The sequence below is a fragment of the Aedes albopictus genome, chromosome 2, assembly GCF_035046485.1.
Source record: "Aedes albopictus strain Foshan chromosome 2, AalbF5, whole genome shotgun sequence".
NCBI lineage: Eukaryota > Metazoa > Arthropoda > Insecta > Diptera > Culicidae > Aedes > Aedes albopictus.
The window spans coordinates 245,899,056-245,920,513 of record NC_085137.1 but is presented as its reverse complement, the minus strand read 5'-3'; the positions used below and the strand labels follow the sequence as shown (position 1 = coordinate 245,920,513).

Sequence of the window (21,458 nt, the reverse complement as noted above, 5' to 3'; positions counted from 1 at the left end):
CATCGAAGTCTCGCGCTTAGTATTATACAGGCGTATCTGTAATGATCGATTTCTCTTCATCGATTTTCTCTTTGCTTAATAACTATCGGTGAATCATTTCCAGTTGTTTTTGTTGTTCTAGCCCTAGTCGTCCTTTATCGAAACAAACCAAGAGATCATCCTAGCAGTGAACATATCAAATTATTGTAAAAGATTGAAACTGACGACATTTTTGCCTTTCTCGTACACTAAGTGTACTGGAAAGGCTATATGTTCACTCCAAAATTGACTTTTTGATAGAAGGCCCGGAGGGTCGAGTCACATATACCAATCAACTCAGCTCGACGAATTGAGGTGATGTCTGTGTGTGTGTATGTATGTGTGTGTGTATGTGTGTGTACAAAAAAACTCACATCACTTTTTGGCAGTAAACCTCAACCGATTTCAATGACGAACGGTTCATTCGACGCGGAATCTGGTCCCATTGTTTCCTATTGAAAATGGTTCGGATCGGTCCAGCCGTTCCGGAGTTATGGCCATTTAGGTGTTCCGGATCGGTACCCCAGGAAGGGGCCAGATATGAAAACGCTACAAACCCATTCATGCGACACATCAAACTACGGCACTTTCGAAAACATGATGAACGGTAAACAGGAAAATAGTCTCGGGCCATATCTGAACCGGTAGTGTTCCGGAACCGGTTCCGGGTGACCCGCCGGAAGTGGCCAAATATGAAAGTGAACCAAACCCTTCATGCGACACATCAAACAGCGGATTTTTCGATCACCTGATAAACAGTAGGCAGGAAAACATTCTCAGACCATATCTGAACCGGTAGTATTCCGGAACCGGTTCTGGATGTTCCGCCGGAACTGGCTAAATATGAAAGTGAACCAAACCCATGCATGCGATACAACAAACAGCGGCTTTTTCGATAGCCTGATGAACAGTGGGCAGGGAAACATTCTCAGACCATATCGGAACCGGTAGTGTTACTGAACCGGTTCCAGATGTCACGACGGAAGTAGCCAAGTATAAAAGTTAACCAACCCCTTACATGCGACGCATCAAATCGCAAGCTCTTCAGGCAACCTGATAAACGGTTAATAAAAGAGAATAGTTTCAGATCATATTTGGATCAACCGATAGAGTTCCGGAACCGGTTCCGGTGTCCCGCTGGAAGTGGTCAAATGTAGTAGATATCAAAACCCATGCCTGCGGCACATTAAACAGCGGCTTTTTAAATAACGTGATGAACGATTAGTCAGAAAATAGGCTCAGACCACAACGAAGATCTTTATAAAGGCTACCGATAGTGTTCCAGGACCGATCTAGGGTGTCCAGCCGGAAGTGGCCAATTGCCAAAAAGAACCAAACCTATGCATGCAACACATCGAACCGCGGTCTTTTTTTAAACCATGAGGAACGATTAGCAAGGAAATAGGCGCAGACCACAATAGAGGCTACCGATAGTGATGCAAAACCAGCATTGGGTGCTTCCTAGGGTGCTTCGCAGGAACTTCAAAAATGAACAAAGTCAATGCAAGCGATAAATATGTGTACGAAAACAAAATCTTGACTGAACTAAGGCCACATACAGGGGATGGCCAAAATGTTTGGGATAGGCAACTTTTTTTCTCCCACAAAAAAATTCAACATGCTGTAACTTTTCATAGAGTGCATCAAAAAATCTCAAATTTTTACTGTTTGTCAACCTATTATATGTGCATCATTGGTACAAATTTGGGCTCGATTGATTAATTTTTTGCGAAGTTAGAACCGTTCGGGTAAAACACTATTATTTAGACAACTCATTTTTGAACTGTCATATCTCGGAAACCAGTGAAGCGAATTGAATGAATTTTTTAACGTTTATCAACAATATATTGATACTTAATACGACGTTATTAAATGTTATATTTTCTCACGGCTAATTAAGTTATACCGGGTTGAAATTTTTACCCATATAGAGGAAAATAAGTCAAATTTACGATACCACACAAAAATTACTAAATGTGTTCTTCCTTTAATCATAATAGGCTCTATTATATCTGATTAGAGATAACTTGAGAACAGAAGTAGAAAATCTTTGGATATCAACATTAAAATTTATTGACATTGATGTAAAAAAATACATTTTTTCGAGAAAAATCCAAAAAGTGTCAATCCATGATAACTTTTTTCAACGTTTAAAAAGTACCTATGTTTTAACAGTTTGTAAAGCATTTACATATTGTTAGTGTACGTTCAAAATTTCATTCAATTCGGTTCACTGGTTTCCGAGATATGACAGATCAAAAATGAGTTGCCTGAAAAATAGTGTTTTACCCAAACGGTTCTAACTTTGCGAAATATTAATCATTCGAGCCCAATTTTGTACCAATGATGCACACATAATAGGTTGACAAACAGTCAAAATTTGAGATTTTTTGATGCGCTCTATGAAAAGTTATAGCTTGTTGAACTTTTTTGTGAGAGAAAAAAAGTTGCCTAACCCAAACATTTTGGCCATCCCCTGTACATACAGACGTCTTACTCTACTCACTCTCCATCGTCCTTGTTTTCAACGGTTGAAACAAATCGACACTGATTCTTCATTAGGGCCTAACTGATATTTTCGATTTCTCTTCATCGATCCTCTCTTTGTGTTATTACGGAAAGTGTATTAAGTTTTCCAAAGATTTTTTGGTTGAAATGCGAAGACGACGACTACATCTTGCTTTAGCAACAAAAAGAATAATGATTTTGTTTGTTTTGATCAAGTTATTAGCGAAAGAGAGAGTCGACGAAGAGAAATCGATCAATTCAGTTAGGCCCTTATGAAAAATCATTGTCGAAATATGTATTAAGGGGCTGTCCATAAACCACGTGGTCATGAGGGGGGGGGGGCTTCGGCCAATGACCATTTTGTATGGACAAATAAAAAAAATTGTATGGACTAATGACCACGCGAGGGGGGGGGGTTGAACAGTCCCAAAAAAATGACCACGTGGTTTATGGACAGCCCCTAATCGTTGTTGCTTGTTTGACGTCTACTCACTACCAACATCAAGCCGCAGTGAAACGCAACCTGATTAGCATTTAGCGATTATTTTTTTCGTAACGATGAATATAATAGCAATATGTTACGAATGATATGTCTGTTTGTCTGTACTAAAGCAATCTCATCAAATCACTGAGGTGTAAAAATATACAATAGGATAGGTCAACGTTATATGAGAAAATTATCGCATTAACCCCGGAGAAAGTTTTTTCAATCCTCTTTTCCGTCTAAAACTACTGGGATTTTTTTATGGGATTTAGTATGGGCAATTTCACTTGCTTGCATTTTTTGTCAAATTTTACATGAATTTTGTAACCTATGACAAGGGGAATGACATATCCTTTTCTAACCTGAATATCCGCATTTATCCGTTTCTAACCGTCGCTAACCGCGTCTAACTTCTGCCCACTTAGCAGCTCGCTTAGCAACGGTTAGCGACGGTTAGAAACGGATAAATGCGGATATTCCGGTTAGAAAAAGATATGTCATTCCCCTTGACCTATGATAATAAAATATAGCCTAAAGTGTGAAGAAAAAACTATGTCGAAGACCGTAATGCAGGGCTGTCCAACATACGGCCCGCGGAATCGATGAATGAAACTTGGCCCAAGGATTGAAATATTTGAAGATATTTCATATTTAAATAAAATTTAATATTAAAAATAAACTCGAAATAGGTAGAGTGTTTTGTTAAAAATTTTCAAAGATTAAAAAATTTAAATACATAAATTTAAAAATTTTAAACTTGAAAGGTACAGCCAAATTTGAAGCAGAATTTCAGCAAAATTTACTGAATTTCAGAAAAACGTTGCTGCTGAACAGCAGAGTTTACTGAACGAATCAGGAAAGTTTGCTGAATTTCAGCAAATTGTTTGCTGCAACCTGCAGTTCGGCAAAATTCAGAAAAAAAAGTATTTAGGGTGATTTTTGCAAAACAATCAAGAATTCTTGCTCACATTTTATGACCCAAATGATGTCAGTGTTGTGATTTGCCGTGAGAACGGGTAATCGGATGTACAAATTTCACTGTTGCATTCGTGCTTTCGAAATTTGATGTCGAAATTTAATGTCTGGCCCGTCGACTGGTATGGAGTATCACTTGTGGCCCGCGGCCACGAAAGGTTGGGCAGGCCTGCCGTAAAGTCATCTGTGATTGTGAAAAACGTTATATCCTAGCTTGTAGTTATCGTCTTGATGTTGATCGGTCTTCAGTGATAGTGAAGGTGCTCAAGCAGTCAACTGAAAATTCTGATATTTTTCAGCCCAGTCTATACGTTTAACGTAACGTCGGAATATGTTCAATTAATAAATTTCCCAATTTTATTAAAATTATTGCTTTTCTAAATAAGGTATTCTCAGGATTCAGGAACAGTTCGCATTACGTCGACGGAAAGATCATGCTTCGGAATGATGGCCCTAGCACAGAAACTAGCTTAACAAACAATAGTAGAAGATTCCAAAAACAGGACCGAATTCTAAACCGCCCGATAGGTAAGAGATTGTCCACATCACGACGGTTTCAAACCGAACGGACTCAATAAATACCAAAACTTCCGTATGACATGTTTAAGTTAGGCTAGGCCATCTTGACTAGGAAACCTTGACCGATTGAACCCTTGAAAAGGCGCCATACAGATCGAAACGTCGGAAAAAATCATAAACTAGTGTTTTCGATTCCCCCAAAAGGCTGAAGCCAACATTCTGAAGCAAAATCATCCAAGTCGTATCCCAACCAAGGAAAGATCATGAGTACATGTTCGACGAGAAAGGCACTATCACCACTAGGTGGATTAATCTGGGTTTTTATGTTAATGGACTGAAATTAATTCTTAGAAAATGGAGAAAATTTCTATTTGCCCGAAAGTACCATTTGCCAGAATGTACAATCCCCAGAATTTAATATTTAATATTAAATTCTGGGGATTGGTACATTCTGGCAAATGGTACTTTCGGGCAAATAGTATTCTGGCAAATGGTACATTCTGGCAAATGGTTTTCTGGCGTTTGTCATTCTGGCGAAAGGTTTTCTGGCGAACGGTTTTCTGGCAAATATCGCACAATCCTAGTGAAGACAGTGAAGATCTTGTGGAGCAACAATTGGATGAAGAACCAGAGGAAAATCTGAGGAATGATGTTTGCATTGAGGATTGTACGTTAGTCAACGATGACCTAGAAAATTGTGATTTTCTTGAAGAATCGGTTGGTGAAACTGATTATGAAAGTACGTATGAAAGTCAAGCTGACGATGAAGATGAGGAGCAGCAATCATTACGACGAAGCAAACGAGAAAAGAAAGCGCCTATCTGGTATTCGGCCTCGGAGCAAAAGTAGCGGCAATATGCAACGAAGAAATTCCCCAAAACACCTAAGAATTGAAGAAAACCGCAGACTGGGAAGAATGGAAACTGGCGATTAAAAACGAGCTTGATGCATTACACCAAAGTGAAACTTGGACAGCGGTTAACTGTGTGCCAAATGGAGTAAAACCAATCCACTCTGAGTGGGTTTTTGCAATCAAGGAAGATGGAAGATATAGAGCAAGGTTAGTCGCAAAAGGATGTTCTCAGCGGCCTGGAGCCAAACTAGAAAGCAAATTATCACCTCACAAATGCAGATGCACAAATGCAAGTACAGTATGCAATGACTTGCTTGAAAGCATCCGTAGGGGATGGTTCATCATGCGGTAAATAAACCGAACAATAAACGTATTTCCTGATGAGGTTTCCAACAGATACATCAATTGTGATAGCACATACATCTCTGGTAGTTAGTTCAGAGATGAGTGTAGCAACGATTGCGTTGTTGACAAGCACACATGCTAGAGGCATGACACGTGAGTTTGCCATTTCATTTTTACTGAAAGTAGCAAACACCGGATTCACAAGGTTTCCTAGATAGAAATTCCCCTTACGAAAGTAAGGTTCTTGGACTAACGCCACTTGGGCTGTACCATTTTGTATAAGTCTACAAAGATTGATCGTTGCTGTTCATTTGTGCTGAAGATTGATCTGAGCTATCCTAACCGTAGCCACTACCCAAACTAGGCAAGATTAAACTCTTTACAATCACAGCACAAAGAACAGCAACAATAAAGCCAGATCGGTATCGATTTGAGTGCGCCAAAAGCGAGAATGCACAGAATACACTGTGTAAAACGCATAATGCGACACCATATAGGTGAAAATTTAAACTAATTAATAACATCTTCATAATCCCGCCCTTATTCAGCCTCAAGTATAAGATTGAAGAAGGGCAGCTGATTGTCTCGGAGAAACACAAGGTCCACCGCGCTATTGCTCCGGTTAGCACAGTAAGGGCAAATACTGTGGAGGGTGCCCTGGTACTCCACAGGCTCCGTTTGCGATTAGGTTTTTATAAGACCCCCCTACCCAGTAAACCACACATCGTATTAAAAAGTCTATTCAAAATCGCATTTCCAGCCGCCAGAATTCAAAATCGTAAAAACCGCTGAATCTTGTGACAAGAATGACAAATCCAATTGTATATAAATCATCGTTGTGATTTATTTACGAGTAACTTTGTTGTGTAAAAATCAAGCCGTAAATAGAGCTAATTGCAATCATTGCTGTTTGTGCACGCTGGCAGGTCACATATCATGTTAGTGAAGTTTGGTTGGGAATCGCAACGACTTGACAAAAGTTATAACTAAGCGTCGACACTGATAGATATAAAACATCATTTCGATTTGTTCACCAATTATATTTAAATGGTTGTCACTGGCAAATTCATGGTCACAGATATGATGTTCAATTCCATTCCATCATATTTTATCACATCAGCTCTTCCCGATAAGCGATCACCGCACTGTAGTCACTATGATTCTGAGATTATGTGCTTAAATCCAATTCTTTACCCAGATCCTTGCTAGTTCTTCTCACAATTTTCAGCACAACATGTAGAGTAAGTCGTCCTGTACGAAGTTTGGCACCGCGACGAGATGATTGGGTGTAATAATCATCTCACTTATTTTGCTCACCACCGCCACCAATCGTCTCTTGCTAAATATGTTTTGGTATCCTTGGGATGTTCTTCGTTACCGAATGAGGACGCACAATAATTTCTCCAAGGGTATTAAACATTTTCCGCGACGACGACGACGGACGACGACGACGGACGGCGGTGACGACGGACGACGACGACGATAACGCAAAGGCGGCACATACACTTGATGTGGGGCTTCTGTTGTAAACAAAACATGCCGTAATAAACGCAATTCAAAATCGCAACGAGTTGTATATTTTGACAGCTCATATTTTGGTGTATCATATATCAGTATATCAACGTAACGAAAGGAATCGCAATGACTTAGGAAAAATTACAACCCAGCTTTCATATCAACGTTCATATAGGAAAGCAAAGGCAAGTTTCACGTGTGGGTTAGAAAGCTCATGTTAATATTGGTCAAAATTTAAGCTGTACTCACGACTGATCGATTAGTACAGTGGTATGAGCCTACACTCACAATCTCGAAGTTCCGTGTTCGAGACTAGGTGTTTACATTTTTTTCGTTCATATTTTGGACGTCGTATTACTAGTTATAGGAAGTCGTATTTTCTTTCTTTCGATCGATTGTTTGGGGCATCGTAAAATTGTTTATAAGAAATCGTGAAATATCGCCAGAAGTTTGTATATCGCCTCCACTTTGGTATGTATATAGCAGTTTTGTGCAGTTTATACGATTAAATAGATTCTTATATAGTGGTGTATAACACAAATTATACAGACCAAAATGTTAGCTGGGTAACCATTCATTCCTAGGCACCGTAAGCGTAAAGCCGCATAACACCATGAATTAGGGGTCACCTGATTAGTGGATTCCTACCACTGGAACAGGCGGTCCGTAGTGCTATTCTTAGCCAGTTGAACTAACCGCTACCGACACTACACAGCTATCTAGGCTGATCGGGAAAAGAAGTTAATATTGGTGATCAACTTCATACGGGCCCGAAAAGCCGTAAAAACTGGTCTGGATTAAAACGAATTCTGAGATACCTACGAGGAACAAGCAATACGAAAATAGTATACGAGAAGCGAAGCGGGTTTCCTGCTCGACAACCGACAGTAAGTCTATCCACCAGTGAAGCAGAATTAATAGCACTTTGTGCAGCAACAAAAGAAGGAGTGTGGTTAACACAACTTCTCAATGAACTGGATGTAGTCACAACACTATTCATCATTATAGAAGATAGTATTCCATGCATCAACTTACATAATAGATAGAAGGCACATTCTGACTTCAATCTTGCATACAATATTGTATGGAGAGCTTTGAGGGGAACTTTAAGCTTTACATATTGTATGCAGTGATACCTATACAAATGTGCGCAATCCGATATACATAGGATATCTGCCGTATGCGGCATAGTTGTCCCATGTTCTATGGTAATCCCTATTAACATGGGACAACTATGCTGCACACGGCGGATATTGTAAATGTGTGAATACAAAACTAGCAAACTGAACTGTATTAGATATAAGCATCGATATAGAACCATGTACATAATTAATGACCTGACAAGTTGATTTCCAATAAAAGTATCTTAAAACCTGAAGAGTTATCGGATTATTATTTCCTACACAACAAGTTCTTCCCGATGCTTCCCTCCATGGCTGCTTCTCTCAATCTAAACCAAAGTTTCTTTAGGAAGCTGAAACAACTTGGCCACCAAAAGCTATACGCATCCAACTATCATGTCCAACTGTATTACAAGCAGGATGTAGCCTTGACTTTCTTACCTCACAAAGGAATACCAAAGGGATTCGAGGAATTAAGAAAGACTCTCGATGACTTTTTGGCTTATGTTGATGAATATTATGTGAATGGTAAAAGGATGGGGATTGGGGAATCAAAAGAGCGCTCGCCCCTTTTTCTATCCAGAGCTGTGGTCAGTTTACAATAAAGTAAAAAAGAGCATTCAAAAGGCGTCCAACAACATTGAAGGGTGGCACAATAAACGGAGCGCGTTGTTAAAACATGGGAACCCACAACTCTACAAGGTGGTTAAGCAATTTCAACTTGTGGAAAAAACGCCAGTAGTGAAATTCTGCATATGTCCGCTTCAAGCAGAACCAGCAAACAGAAGAACAAAGAAAGTAATCAACAAGTACGACAAGATTGAAAAATTGGTACAGTCCTATATGAACCCGAACACTTTTTGAATTACCTATCCAGTATCGCTTTAGTCCTAATCAATAAGTAGGTTATTAGTAAGGTTAGCAAGATTCAATGCTTTTTCCTTAGAATAAATATAGAACGAATCGTTTTACACGTCAATCCTAGTGCCAGTTCTATGGACAGGCTACGTGTTGTTGTCAACAGTTGCGTCCGATACGTTTAGGGGCCGTCCATATACCACGTGGACAGAAAATACATGGTTGTTAACCCCCTCCCCCCTCCTCGTGGACAAGCGTGGACTTTTCATTGACCCCTCCTCGTGGACAAGCGTGGACTTTTCATTGACCACCGCCCCCCCCCCCCCCCTCCCCCAATGTCCACGTGGACATCCGAAAAAAAAGTTTTTTTTATATTTCAAAAATAAATGGAAAAAGTGATTTTGATTTTTTTTTTAAATTTTTTATTTCTTCGTAAACAATGTCTTAAATATAATTGAAAACTTTATAAAATTCTATAACTTTACATAGAATACAAACATGTAGCACAAAATAGGTACTTTTTAGAATGTCTGTTTAATCAATGATTGCCTGATTGTTTTGTTGAGATAAGGTAATTTTAAATCTTAGATGGTTGTTGAGATAAGATTATATTTTTTAGATTCTTACAAAATAAACAAGATTTACAGCAACTTAATTGTATTGGTGAGGTTTAGACTTTAATATCCATTAGAAACATCTAAAACTTTAAAGTAGTTTAAAAATTTGATAAGAAACTTCAAAAAAATCATACAGAACTACAATGAAAAATTTTTGACTGAAACACCAACATTTGCATGGTCTACATTCCATTTTTAATCTCCAGAATATTCCTCGATGAAGAAAACTAAGTAATTAGAAATTCTGATAATTTAAAACAAATTAGTCTGTGAATCAAAACCATGATTTTTTTTCCTTGAAGAAGTAACTTACAACTAAAAGACAATGTATAATAAATGTATAATAATGTATAAATGTATAATAAATGTATAACAAAACAATGTATGAAAGAACTGTTGAAGAGAATCTTATCAATAATGCGTTTGTAGATTCTTGTTTCCTAATTTATATGTCAATGTTGTCCACGTGGACATTTTACGAACCCCCACCCCCCTCTCCGTGGACAAGCGTGGACTTTTCGCTAACCCCCTCCCCCCACCAAGCTGTCCACGTGGTATATGGACGGCCCCTTACGGACTCAACCGCTACGCAAGGGTGCGTCATTTACAAATGAACCTGATAGGATGTTCGTTGCAGTATTTATATGCATATCGGCCATGTGTCTTTTTTGGAAGCTAACTAAAACACACGCTCCTCCAGTACTCTTTGAAAAGCTGACAATATCTCAACGCCAGTTCGCAGAACTAAGTATAGTATTATGTCTCATGATTATGAAGAATTCTTTTTACGATACGGAGGTAGTATTTAAAAAGGAATTTCCTTATACTGCCTGATAATAAACGAATGAATGAATGAATCGTTTTATCACAAGCAGGTTTATGGTGCATTCGGGTAAATGTCGCATTCGGGTATTTGTAGCATTCGGGTAAATAACGCATTCGGGTATTTGTCGCATTCGGATAAATGTTACATTCGGGTAATGTCATTCAGGTAAATGGTTTTTGGGTAAATGTGAATTTCTTCCTGAAGGATATTTGGAAAGTATTTTTTAACGAGTTCCGTATGAAATGTGGAAGAAATTGCCGAAGGTATTCTAGAAGGCAATTCCGAAAGAACTTAGACAGGAATTTCCGGCTAATCTCGCGAAGGCTCCTAAAAGAACCCCGGAGAGATTGTCCTGATCCCAGAAAATCCGGAAGGAAAGATGGAAATCCGAACAAAAAAATCAAAAGACCTTCGGAAGATGGTGACTGGAAGCAATTTCCTTTCTAGTAGGAATTCCTCGAAGAACTTCGGAAAGGATTCCCGAAGTAGCCCTGAAAGCAAATTCCAGATGCACTTCGGAATAAGTTCCTGGAAACCTCTGAAAATATCACACATACCCGTTTGTGCACTACTTGGTGAAAAATTTAGGCTACGACATCATAAGCAATAAAAAAACTGTACTAAAACAAAATTACTAACTGATATTTTTTCTTTTATTTTTAGATAAGCTGGCTTCGTAATCCAAACTAGGCAGTGAGGTAAGTTTATACAAATTAATAGGTCTTCGGCAACAGCTTACGTCTAAGGAAAATATATCAGATTCAGTGGAACCAACACAGCAAAAAAAAATCTTCTTTGCGCTGCATCATTTTTGCTGCACATCATTCGCGTTGTAAAAGTGATATACATATTACCGTGATTTCGGGTGAAATTGACCACTTTTCGCTGTTTTCGACGTCTAATTTTTGAATATTTAACGATATGGTTAAACTTAATGCTTTAAAACAAGTACGACCACGGTTTTCACCAGTCAACGAGGTTGAAATTTTTACTGCAAACTATTTTATTTTGATAAATGGCATTTGAAATTAAAAATCCTAAATTTTACTTTCGGGGTGAAATTGATCAGTCAGTGAAATGCCTTTGTATGTTCTGAAAATATTTTTTCCACCTAATTATCCACCCCAGAATGCGAAAAGCTATGCAAAACTTTTACAACTTTACTAAAGTTTTAATTATTTAAGTTTAAAGTTTGATAAATTCCAAGAAAACGCCTGAAAGTATGCATGTTATACATTGAGTAAGTAGATACTTGCGGAAAAAAGTGCAATTTTATGCATAAATTTAAATATTTATAGAATTTTTGATGCTTAGCGAATGCATGGCAGCTAAAAACATCTATTCGAATGTACATTACATGTGCGATACCGCCACGGCAACAAAAGTTTGAAAGTGTCTTCGAAGTTCGGCTAACACGCAATTTCGGAAAATTTTGAATTAAATACATAAATATGTGTCTAATTGGCTGTAAAACACGTAAACTCAGCATTCAATAATCCTTAAGCCAGATGATGATCATTTTCTACAAATTGTTTTAAGTTTAATGCACTATTTTCAACAAATAAAAATGGACCTCACGTCGATCAATTTCACCCCACTGATCAATTTCACCCGAAATCACGGTACATCCTTTCTATGCAGCAAACTAGCCGCCGCAGCTTGAAAATGGGTTTAGCAATGGCTAGAACAGAACCGATAGACAAGTCATATAAAAGTAAAATATTGACATGGATTCGTACACAGATCCGCTGATTGTGAGGCATTCTCTTGCCATTCAGCTATTTCACCGATTTGGAATATTGATGATAAATATGATACCGTAAAACGGGGTATCATTGATCAGCGGGGTATCATTGATCAGCGGGGTAACATTGATCGGCTTGACCGACCTCATGAAATGTTCAAACAAGCATTTTACATTGAATCAGATTCTGCAATCAAATGATATATCGTAATCTGTTATTATTCAGCTATCGAATGACATGTAATGCATGATAATTGAATTACATAAACAATGAAATAAATCTATTTTTCCATAAGTGTGTTTCGTAACGCAATGAGATACATTGTCAAAAAATCATGCATGGCATGAATACTAGATACAATATGAGGTTCGAAATCACTGTCTTACTTCAATATGATATCCTAGAGTTGAATTTAATCACCGAAACTTCTATGAGAATACTATTTTTCAATAAATTATACGATTTATTAAAAGTAGGCTATCAATTCAATCAAAATCCTTAAGCCATTGCCTACCTTTAGGCGTTATTCACGGTTTGGAGGATTTTAATCCTAAAATAACTCAAAAAGTACATAACTTGTAAGAATTTGGACAACATATTCGAAATCAGCGACCCCGAATTTAGTAAGTAAGGGTATTTCCAACACAAACGAACATTGATCACTGACATGACCAATGTTACCCCAAATCAACAAAATCAGAAATTAGATTTAAACATATTTTAAAGTTTTACAATACTTTTTCGAGTAGCTTGATCAATACTCAGAGGGCCAGTAGGGGGATTAGGGGCATAATGGACACCCTAAGCAAATGAGTATGTTAGGCACGTATAATAGACAAAAACTTAACATATTATCAGTTGGCTTACAATTTTAACTTGTTTCCTACGTATTTTAATCATTTACACCTGGTAGAATGTCATTATTGTGAAGAAATAATGAATAGAAAACCGTGTGTTTTTTGGGGCTGGCAGGAAAGGTACGGGGCGAAATGGACACCCATCGGGGCATAATGGACACCCCTGCATATTTTATGCTGTATCTTTGAGAATATCGACCAGTTAAGTAATTTGCCTACGGAGATCAATACCACAGATATAATTCTCCATCTTAGACGAGTTTACATAGCTTCAAAGTTAATTAATTCTTTTTTAGGCTAAAATAATCGGATTGAATTTTTTCAAACTCTCTAAAACGCCTAACAGTATGCAATGTGCGTACATCCATTCGTAATTGCCAGTGTTCATTTCGCCCCGAATAGACTACAAAATTGAAATTGCTATTTTCAGTGTGTTCTGATCAAAAATATAATACTTCATCCATTGCTAAATCTACGTATACATGTAGATAAGCTAACAATTCACTTGTTTGTATGGTGGATACACTCAGTCACTCGTAATACCTTATTTGCTACTGCTTCAATATTATAAGAAATTCACCATATGAAAAACATAACTCAATTTCTATGATATTTTGGTTATTTTAAAGGAATATAAATGGTTCTTTTGAAAAATAGAACAATGACTTGTTCCTTTACACTTATGCATTAAAAAAGTTACATGAAAGTCAACGGTTTCGGCAAAAACAGGGGTGTCCATTTCGCCCCGGGTGTCCATTATGCCCCTAATCCCCCTACTTGTTTCAAAAATATAAAACACGTGATGCTTGCTTTAACAAGAGAATTATTCAAGAAAGATCGAAGATTCTGATCAATGTTACCCCGGATTACGGTACCGTAATCTGGGGGGTAGTTGATCAGCGGGGTGAAGTTGATCATTATGGGATCCACGTCCTACCACCGCTGAGGACGCCACAATTCTGTTTCAATGGAAGAACTTTTGATGCATATCGATTGGGTGAATATATTTGAAGAATTTTCGAAGGTTTTTATGGCAATTGAGACAGATCTATATATATAAAAATGCAGTGGCATACGTGGGACCGCCCATAACTTGCGATTGGATGGTCCGATTTTGATCGTCTTAGTTTTGTTCTGTTAGTTTTCAACCAAGGAAGGTTTATGAGGCAAAAAACATGGAAAATTTAAGAGTTTTTGAAAATTGATTTTCCATACATTTTGACCGGGGACTTATGTCTTGGCTAGAAACTTGAAGCGTCAAAAAACGCAGTAGGCAAGACAAAGTTTGCCGGGTACAGCTAGTTTTACATAAAAATATCGACTTTTTTGGATGTGTAATGAAACTCAGTAAATTTATTTATTTCGTCAACCGTTCGTAGACTACATATGGTCGGCGTTAAGTCAGAGGGGACCAAGTAACAAAATTGACGAAAATTAGATTTTTAGGGCATTTGGTTAAGAATTACTTAAGCTACTTGGAACATTCACCCATTTTTCTTAATGTTACAATTAACGAGAGTTATAGCACAATTTTCTTTTGATTGAACTGCAAAAATCGATAATAGTGTGCAGTCAGAGTGGGGGTGTCATTGGGCCAAAACTGCATAGTCCATCCCTTTGTATGTCGTTATAACAATACTTTAGCTCTAAATCAATGTTGAATTCGGTAGACACTTCATTTATATATTGTTTAGGATTGTTTAAAGTATAAATGCTTCAACTTTAATTTTGACAATAATACAGAGTAATTAAAATTGGCCCAATTTCACCCCTTCGAGGGGGTGACATTGGGCCAAACACTAAAATTCAATCCAAATAGTTCAATGTGAGAAAATATCGCTTGCAAATCAAAACTAGTGAATATATATCTGCTTGCGCACAACCTATCAGTGCCTAGTCACTTTAAAATAACATCACAGACAAACAAACGTGAAAGTTTGACCACATTCATTGTAAACGATCGTTGATCAATTACAATACATCCGCTATCCCCTGGATATAACTCCAACTAGCATTCTCAAAAGACAAAAGAAATATTTCCTCATCATCTACCTATAAACTGATATGCGTGCATTTTTAATTTAGCATGAATCTTACATTTATTTCTAAAACAAACGCCGTTTTATGCATAAAATAATGTGAATACTCGCAGTTGTTTTAATTCACATTTGTAGGGTTCTCGTACTGACTGCATTGCTTTTATATGGCCCAAAGTCACCCCCAAAATGAGTTATTTGCCCTACAGCTCGAATTAATAAGTTTTTCATGCAAAATAGCATACAAAACCAAGAAAATTTATATTACTTCTCAAAAAAACTACCCAATATATCTAGAGAACAGCAGTTCATTACATGTCCGATGTTCAGCTGTTTTCTACTGGGCATTTCAAAACAACGATTTTGTACAGTACGCTTAACCATGATATTCACATCACGTTTTCTTAATGGAAAATTAACAAAATGTGACATTTTTCTACAGCGGATGATCAACGCAAGTTATATTTGCCATATGGTATCAGCTTTTTGATAATAAATGTTAGTATTTTGAGCGAAACATCTTTCTTGATTTTTGGCCCAAAGTTACCCCCCAGGCCCAATGTCACCCCGACTGGCGGTATTATGCTGCACAAAAAGTGACCCATAATTGTGTGATTTTCGGTGTTCCTTGGTACAATAATGAGTCACTTAAGGTGAAATGGGAGCGCGTCCAGGAGCATTTTTGGCTCGCGTTTTTGAGAGCACCGATCTTGTCATCCACAAAATGCACGAAAACGAAAATGCTACTCAATGTTTACCACGAGTGAGCAAGGCTACTCATTGCTTTTTCATCTCTGATAGTTGCTTGGATGACGAGATCCGTGCTTTCGGTATTTGCAAGGCAGCCATTGTGACGGCCATCTTTGGATTCGCTCATATATGTCCTTAAATTTTGCCTGAAATAAGCTTTAATTAGCTGCAGTCACATGAATTTCTACATTTAGAACGTAAATTATACCTTTGTTCTGGTGACGATACCATTTCGCAATTGAAAATAATTAAAGCTCGCTTTTAGAGAGCTTACGAAAGCAGCGCACGTACTTTCCGATATTCACCATCGAAGTGTTACTTTGACAAATGGTTTTGCGCAGAACAAAAAAATATTGAAAATATGTATGTTTTGATGTATATGCCCGTGTACGATACGTATAGTGACACAAAACAAATCAACTTATGAACGAAAAGTGACTAATAATTGTGTGTGACCCATAATTGTGCAATGAGTGTAAATCCAATTTGATATATCCAATTTTGTAATCATGGATTTTTTCCTTGAAGAGGGCTTATATTTCAGACAGGTTTGCCAAAACCAAACGCTTCTGCTTCAGCACTTGTTTTCCTCCCTCACGTACGCTTTCATATTTTTCTGCCTAGCCCAGTTCCTTGCTTACGTCTGCCTCGATATGGAAATCCTGCACTTTTTGTACGATTTCTTGAAGAAGGGGATTACCCCTCTTGAGGTTAGTGTACTGGTAGTTCATCGATTGGTTTTCGGCGAGAAATAATTAAAAACTTATTTGCCAGACTGTCCGGACGTTTCGGTCGAATTTACTGGCCTTCGACCATCTTCTGCGGACTAATCTTCTAGCCGTCTCTTAACTATCAGACGGCCATAACTTATTTCTCGCCGAAAACCAATCGATGAACTACCAGCACATCAAATCGCGGCGATTAAAACAATAATAGCACCTCTTGAGGTTAGGGAAGCACAAAATACCATTTGTGTCAACGCATGTTTTTATGTTTCTTACCAAGCGTTCTAAACACTTAAGTTCGTCTGAAGATTAAAAAAAAAAGATAAATATGTTAGAACATAAATTTTAACTAATAAATATGATTCATGAACACATATTTTAAAATCTCGAACCCCATATTATTTTATTACTTAGTACACCCATTCACCTTCACGTGGTTCATGTACAGTCCTTGACGTATAATGCTAACCTTGAATGTTTCGTACAGTTTACGAATTGGGAAATGCTGACAAAATCAAAACCTTTTCTGATGATTGAATGCATGACCTTATCTTTCATTTGTTCGATCATTTCTCTCCCCTTTCATCATTACCAAATTTTGGTAAGCATGGTTCAATGCATTCAGATTTTACAATTGCATCAAAAGCTGTTTTCAACGTCGCCCGAGTAATCCGAAATATGCTAGTGTCAGAACAAATATAGTCTAATAATTTTTAATTTACCTGCTGGTATACATAAGCATCCCTTACGTCCTTCAATTACACCCGGCAAGTGCTTGTTGTAGTCATCATGAAATCGTGAAGAAACGAGCTTTAAAATTTTGCTACAAATGATAGCAACATTGGCGTTGAGCTGTTGCGTACAATCTACTGGATTCGGTTGCATGTCGATCACAAACACATTTTATTTCTTGTATACCACAGCGAATACTATTCTCGGGAAACGAACTGTTAAGATAGTCCGGTGACGATTGTTTGTTGGTCATTTTCCCTATAACAGATATCCAATAGAACACACCAATTTTTCACTTTTGCCTATTACTTTCGCCGTTGAACTACCTAAAACAGTTTTCACAGTGATACTTTTTGCTCGTAGTTTATTGTTACTGTTGCCAACACTGGCAGCACTGGCGATGAAGGCCAGCTCGAAGTCCCTCGTCCTATCACAGCGAATGACAGTGTCAATGTCAACTGATGAGCACTAAGAGGATAGTGGGGGAAAGAAGCCGTCATTGCAGGTGTTTTCGATGGAACAAGGATCGGTAGAGCAAAACTATTTGCGAAGCAAACGTGGTCAAAATTAAAATTGTATGAATTATTGCTTTTTATTGTACCATCAGAGGAATTCATTGCGTAGGTGAGAGGTAGAATTTGTTTATTAGAGAGCTATTACCTAGAACCGTAAGTTATGATGTTTATCCCCTGAATAACAAATCCTAATAGTGGAATTGGAATTATAGGTTACCCTACCTACAGCTATAAACCCACGAAGGGTCAAACTCGTTATTTTTGTTGGATTTATTCCTTGAATTAGGCGACTGAATTGTAAGTACCCACATAATTAGCCAAGATGAAGCGAGCATTAATAAAAAATTATTCAGCTTTAAGATATCGCACCAGAAAACCGGCGTATCTCTAAAGAGGTCCGAAAGAAGATCCAACAGTTACTGACAGTTCAGTAAAACAAAGTACACTGAGCTAATTTTCCATATTAGGTTTATGTGTCAGCTGATATAATTTTTTGCAATTTGTAAATAACCATAATCATCATAAGTATGATACATATTCTACGATGAACTTAACACTAATTGGTTTCCAAGTTATTAGTTTCGAAGCTCCCGACAATTAAAAATGATTTCCTCTCCCGCTTTGGGAGAAGGCTTAGAATCTGGTTACGAATCGAATAAGCGGTGTGGAACAAAAACGATTTTTTGAACCACGCTAATGTTCATAGCCATGTTTTAGAAAGTCTAATCATAGGGCACTGCATTGTTTTGATTTTGTATGGGATTTTGACGTTTCTTGGCCTTGTTGTTTACTAAATTTCTGTAAGAGTAAAAGAGAAGGAGAGAATTTCATGCAGTGCCCTATAGCAGGTTATACAGTCGAGTCTCTTACTAAACGAATTCCTATTAAACGGACTCCTATTAAACGAACTCCTACTAGACAGGGGTGAGCGTTATAGGAGACTAAGAGCATATGGGATTTCAGCATTTTGGGGGTGTGGCCTATTATCTCGGGTGTGTTAAGAGTTAACGCAATACTTTCTTCGGCAAAGTTTTAGGGCTTGATAAGATCTACCATTTAGAACTTTGGTTCATATGATTAGTTAGCAATTTGGCCGCTAGAGGGACCATCAACAATTTGATGCTAAATTGCACTACAGGAACCATATCAGGTTGTCAAGCAAACGTTACGATATGCGACAGCTCAAGACCCTGATCATTTGGAAGGATAGTGTCTTCGGGAAAGTTGTTGGGTACGCCAATAACTTACTGACGATGAGTTGCGAAGTTCGAAATTCCTCCACTGGGCGGCGCTAGTGAGCAAGTAAATTTTCAAAACCTCATATCTCAGAACTTAGGAACTTAGGAAGTTGGTGTCTTCGATAACTTAGGAAGTTGGTGTCTTCGGCAAAGTTGATCAGTATGACATAAACTTACATAAAAATAAACACTTGTTTCGCAATTCTGCCACTAGGCGGCGCTAGTGAACATGCAAATTTTAGAAATCCCATAGCTCAGAATCCTGATAACTTAGAAAGTTGGTGTCTTCGGCAAAGTTGATCAGTATGACATAAACTTACATAAAAATAAACACTTGTTTCAAAATTCTGCCACTAGGAGGCGCTAGTGAACTTGCAAATTTTAGAAATCTCATAACTCAGAATTCTGATAACTTAGAAAGTTGGTGTTTTCGGCAAAGTTGATCAGTATGACATAAACTTACATAAAAATATACATTTGTTTCGCAATTCTGCCACTAGGCGGCGTTTACCGGGTTTTTTCGTCTTTTTTCGACTTTTTTGGTGTTTTTTCGGCTTGGCAAAACGACTGTCGCTCCCCTCGATAACTTAGAAAGTTGTTGTCTTTGGAAAAGTTGATCAGAGTGACATAAACTTATATAAAAATAAACACTTGTTTCGCAATTCTGCCACTAGGCGGCGCTAGTGAACATACAAATTTTAGAAATCTCATAGCTCAGAATCCTGATAACTTAGAAAGTTGGTGTCTTCGGCAAAGTTGATCAGTATGATATAAACTTACATAAAAATAAACACTTGGTTCAAAATTCTACCACTAGGAGGCGCTAGTGAACTTGCAAATTTTAGAAATCTCATAGCTCAGAATTATGATAATTTAGGAAGTTGGCTTTTTCGGCAAAGTTGATCAGTATGACATAAACTTACATAAAAATGAACACTTGTTTCAAAATTCTGCCACTAGGAGGCGAAATCTCATAGCTCAGAATCCTGATAACTTAGGAAGTTGGTGTTTTCGGCAAAGTTGATCAGTATGACATAAACTTACATAAAAATAAACACTTGTTTCAAAATTCTGCCTAGTGGCGTTTACTGCTTTTTGCCTTTCTCGTACACCAAGGTGTACCGAAAGGCTATATGTTCACTCCAAAAATGAAATTTTGATAGAGCCCCGGGAGGAGCAAGTTTCATATACCAATCGACTCAGCTCGACGAGTTGAGATGATGTCTGTGTGTGTGTATGTGTGTGTGTGTATGTATGTGTGTGTATGTGTACAAAAAAAGGTCACCTCACTTTTAGATAGTAAATATCAACCGATTTCAACGATCAATGGCTCATTCGACGCAGAATTTGGTCCCATTGTTTCCTATTGAAAATGGTTCGGATCGGTCCAGCCGTTCCGGAGTTATGGTCATTTAGGTGTTCCGGATCGGTACCCTAGGAAGGGGCCAGACATGAACATGTACCAAACCCATGCATGCGACCCATCAAACCACGGCATTCACGATTATCTGATGAACGGTGAGCAGGAAAATAGTCTCAGACCATATCTGAACCGGTAATGTTCCGGAACCGGTTCTGGGTGTCCCGACGGAAGTGGCCAAATATCAAATTTAACATAACTTATGCATGCGACACATCAAACAGCGGCTTTTTCGATAATCTGATGAACGGTTAGCAGGAAAACAGTATCAGACCACATATGAACCGGTAGTGTTCCGGAACCGCTTCGGGATGCCCCACCGGAAGTGGTCAAATATAAAAGAATACCAAACTCATGCATGCGACACATCAAACAGCGGCATTTTCGATAACCTGATAAACGGTTAGCAGGAAAACAATATTAGACCATATCTGAACCAGTAGTGTTCCGGAACCGGTTCCGGGGGTCTCGACGGATGTGGCCAAATATAAAAGAGTACCAAACCCATGCATGCGATACAACAAATAACGGCTTTTCTGATAACCTGATGACTGGTTATCAAAGAAATAGGGTTGGACCACATTAGGGACAGCCGGTAGTGCCGTAACCAGTGCCGGGTGTCCCTCCGAATGCGATTAAATCAAACTGCGGCGATTTTTGTAACCTTTAGCATGGTTGACGAGTTTTGTGCGGAAATCAACACTGGAGACCAGAAGCTCCACGATATCGGCCCAAAATTCAAGATGGCAGCAAAATGTTCAATGTGGCGGCTCAAAATTCAATATGGCGGCTGTTTAATAG

At 38.1% G+C, this 21,458-nt stretch overlaps 1 protein-coding gene across 2 annotated transcripts in view; it reads left to right on the top strand.

Annotated features, from left to right (window-relative positions):
• Window positions 1–21,458, top strand: part of LOC115258243 (dual oxidase maturation factor 1) — a 439,950-nt gene that overhangs the window by 275,870 nt on the left and 142,622 nt on the right. For both annotated transcript variants that reach the window (XM_029858315.2, XM_062851454.1), the window contains exon 3: window positions 11,303–11,337. The gene's annotated coding sequence lies outside the window, so the exon portion shown is untranslated. The remainder of the gene's footprint in view (window positions 1–11,302; window positions 11,338–21,458) is intronic.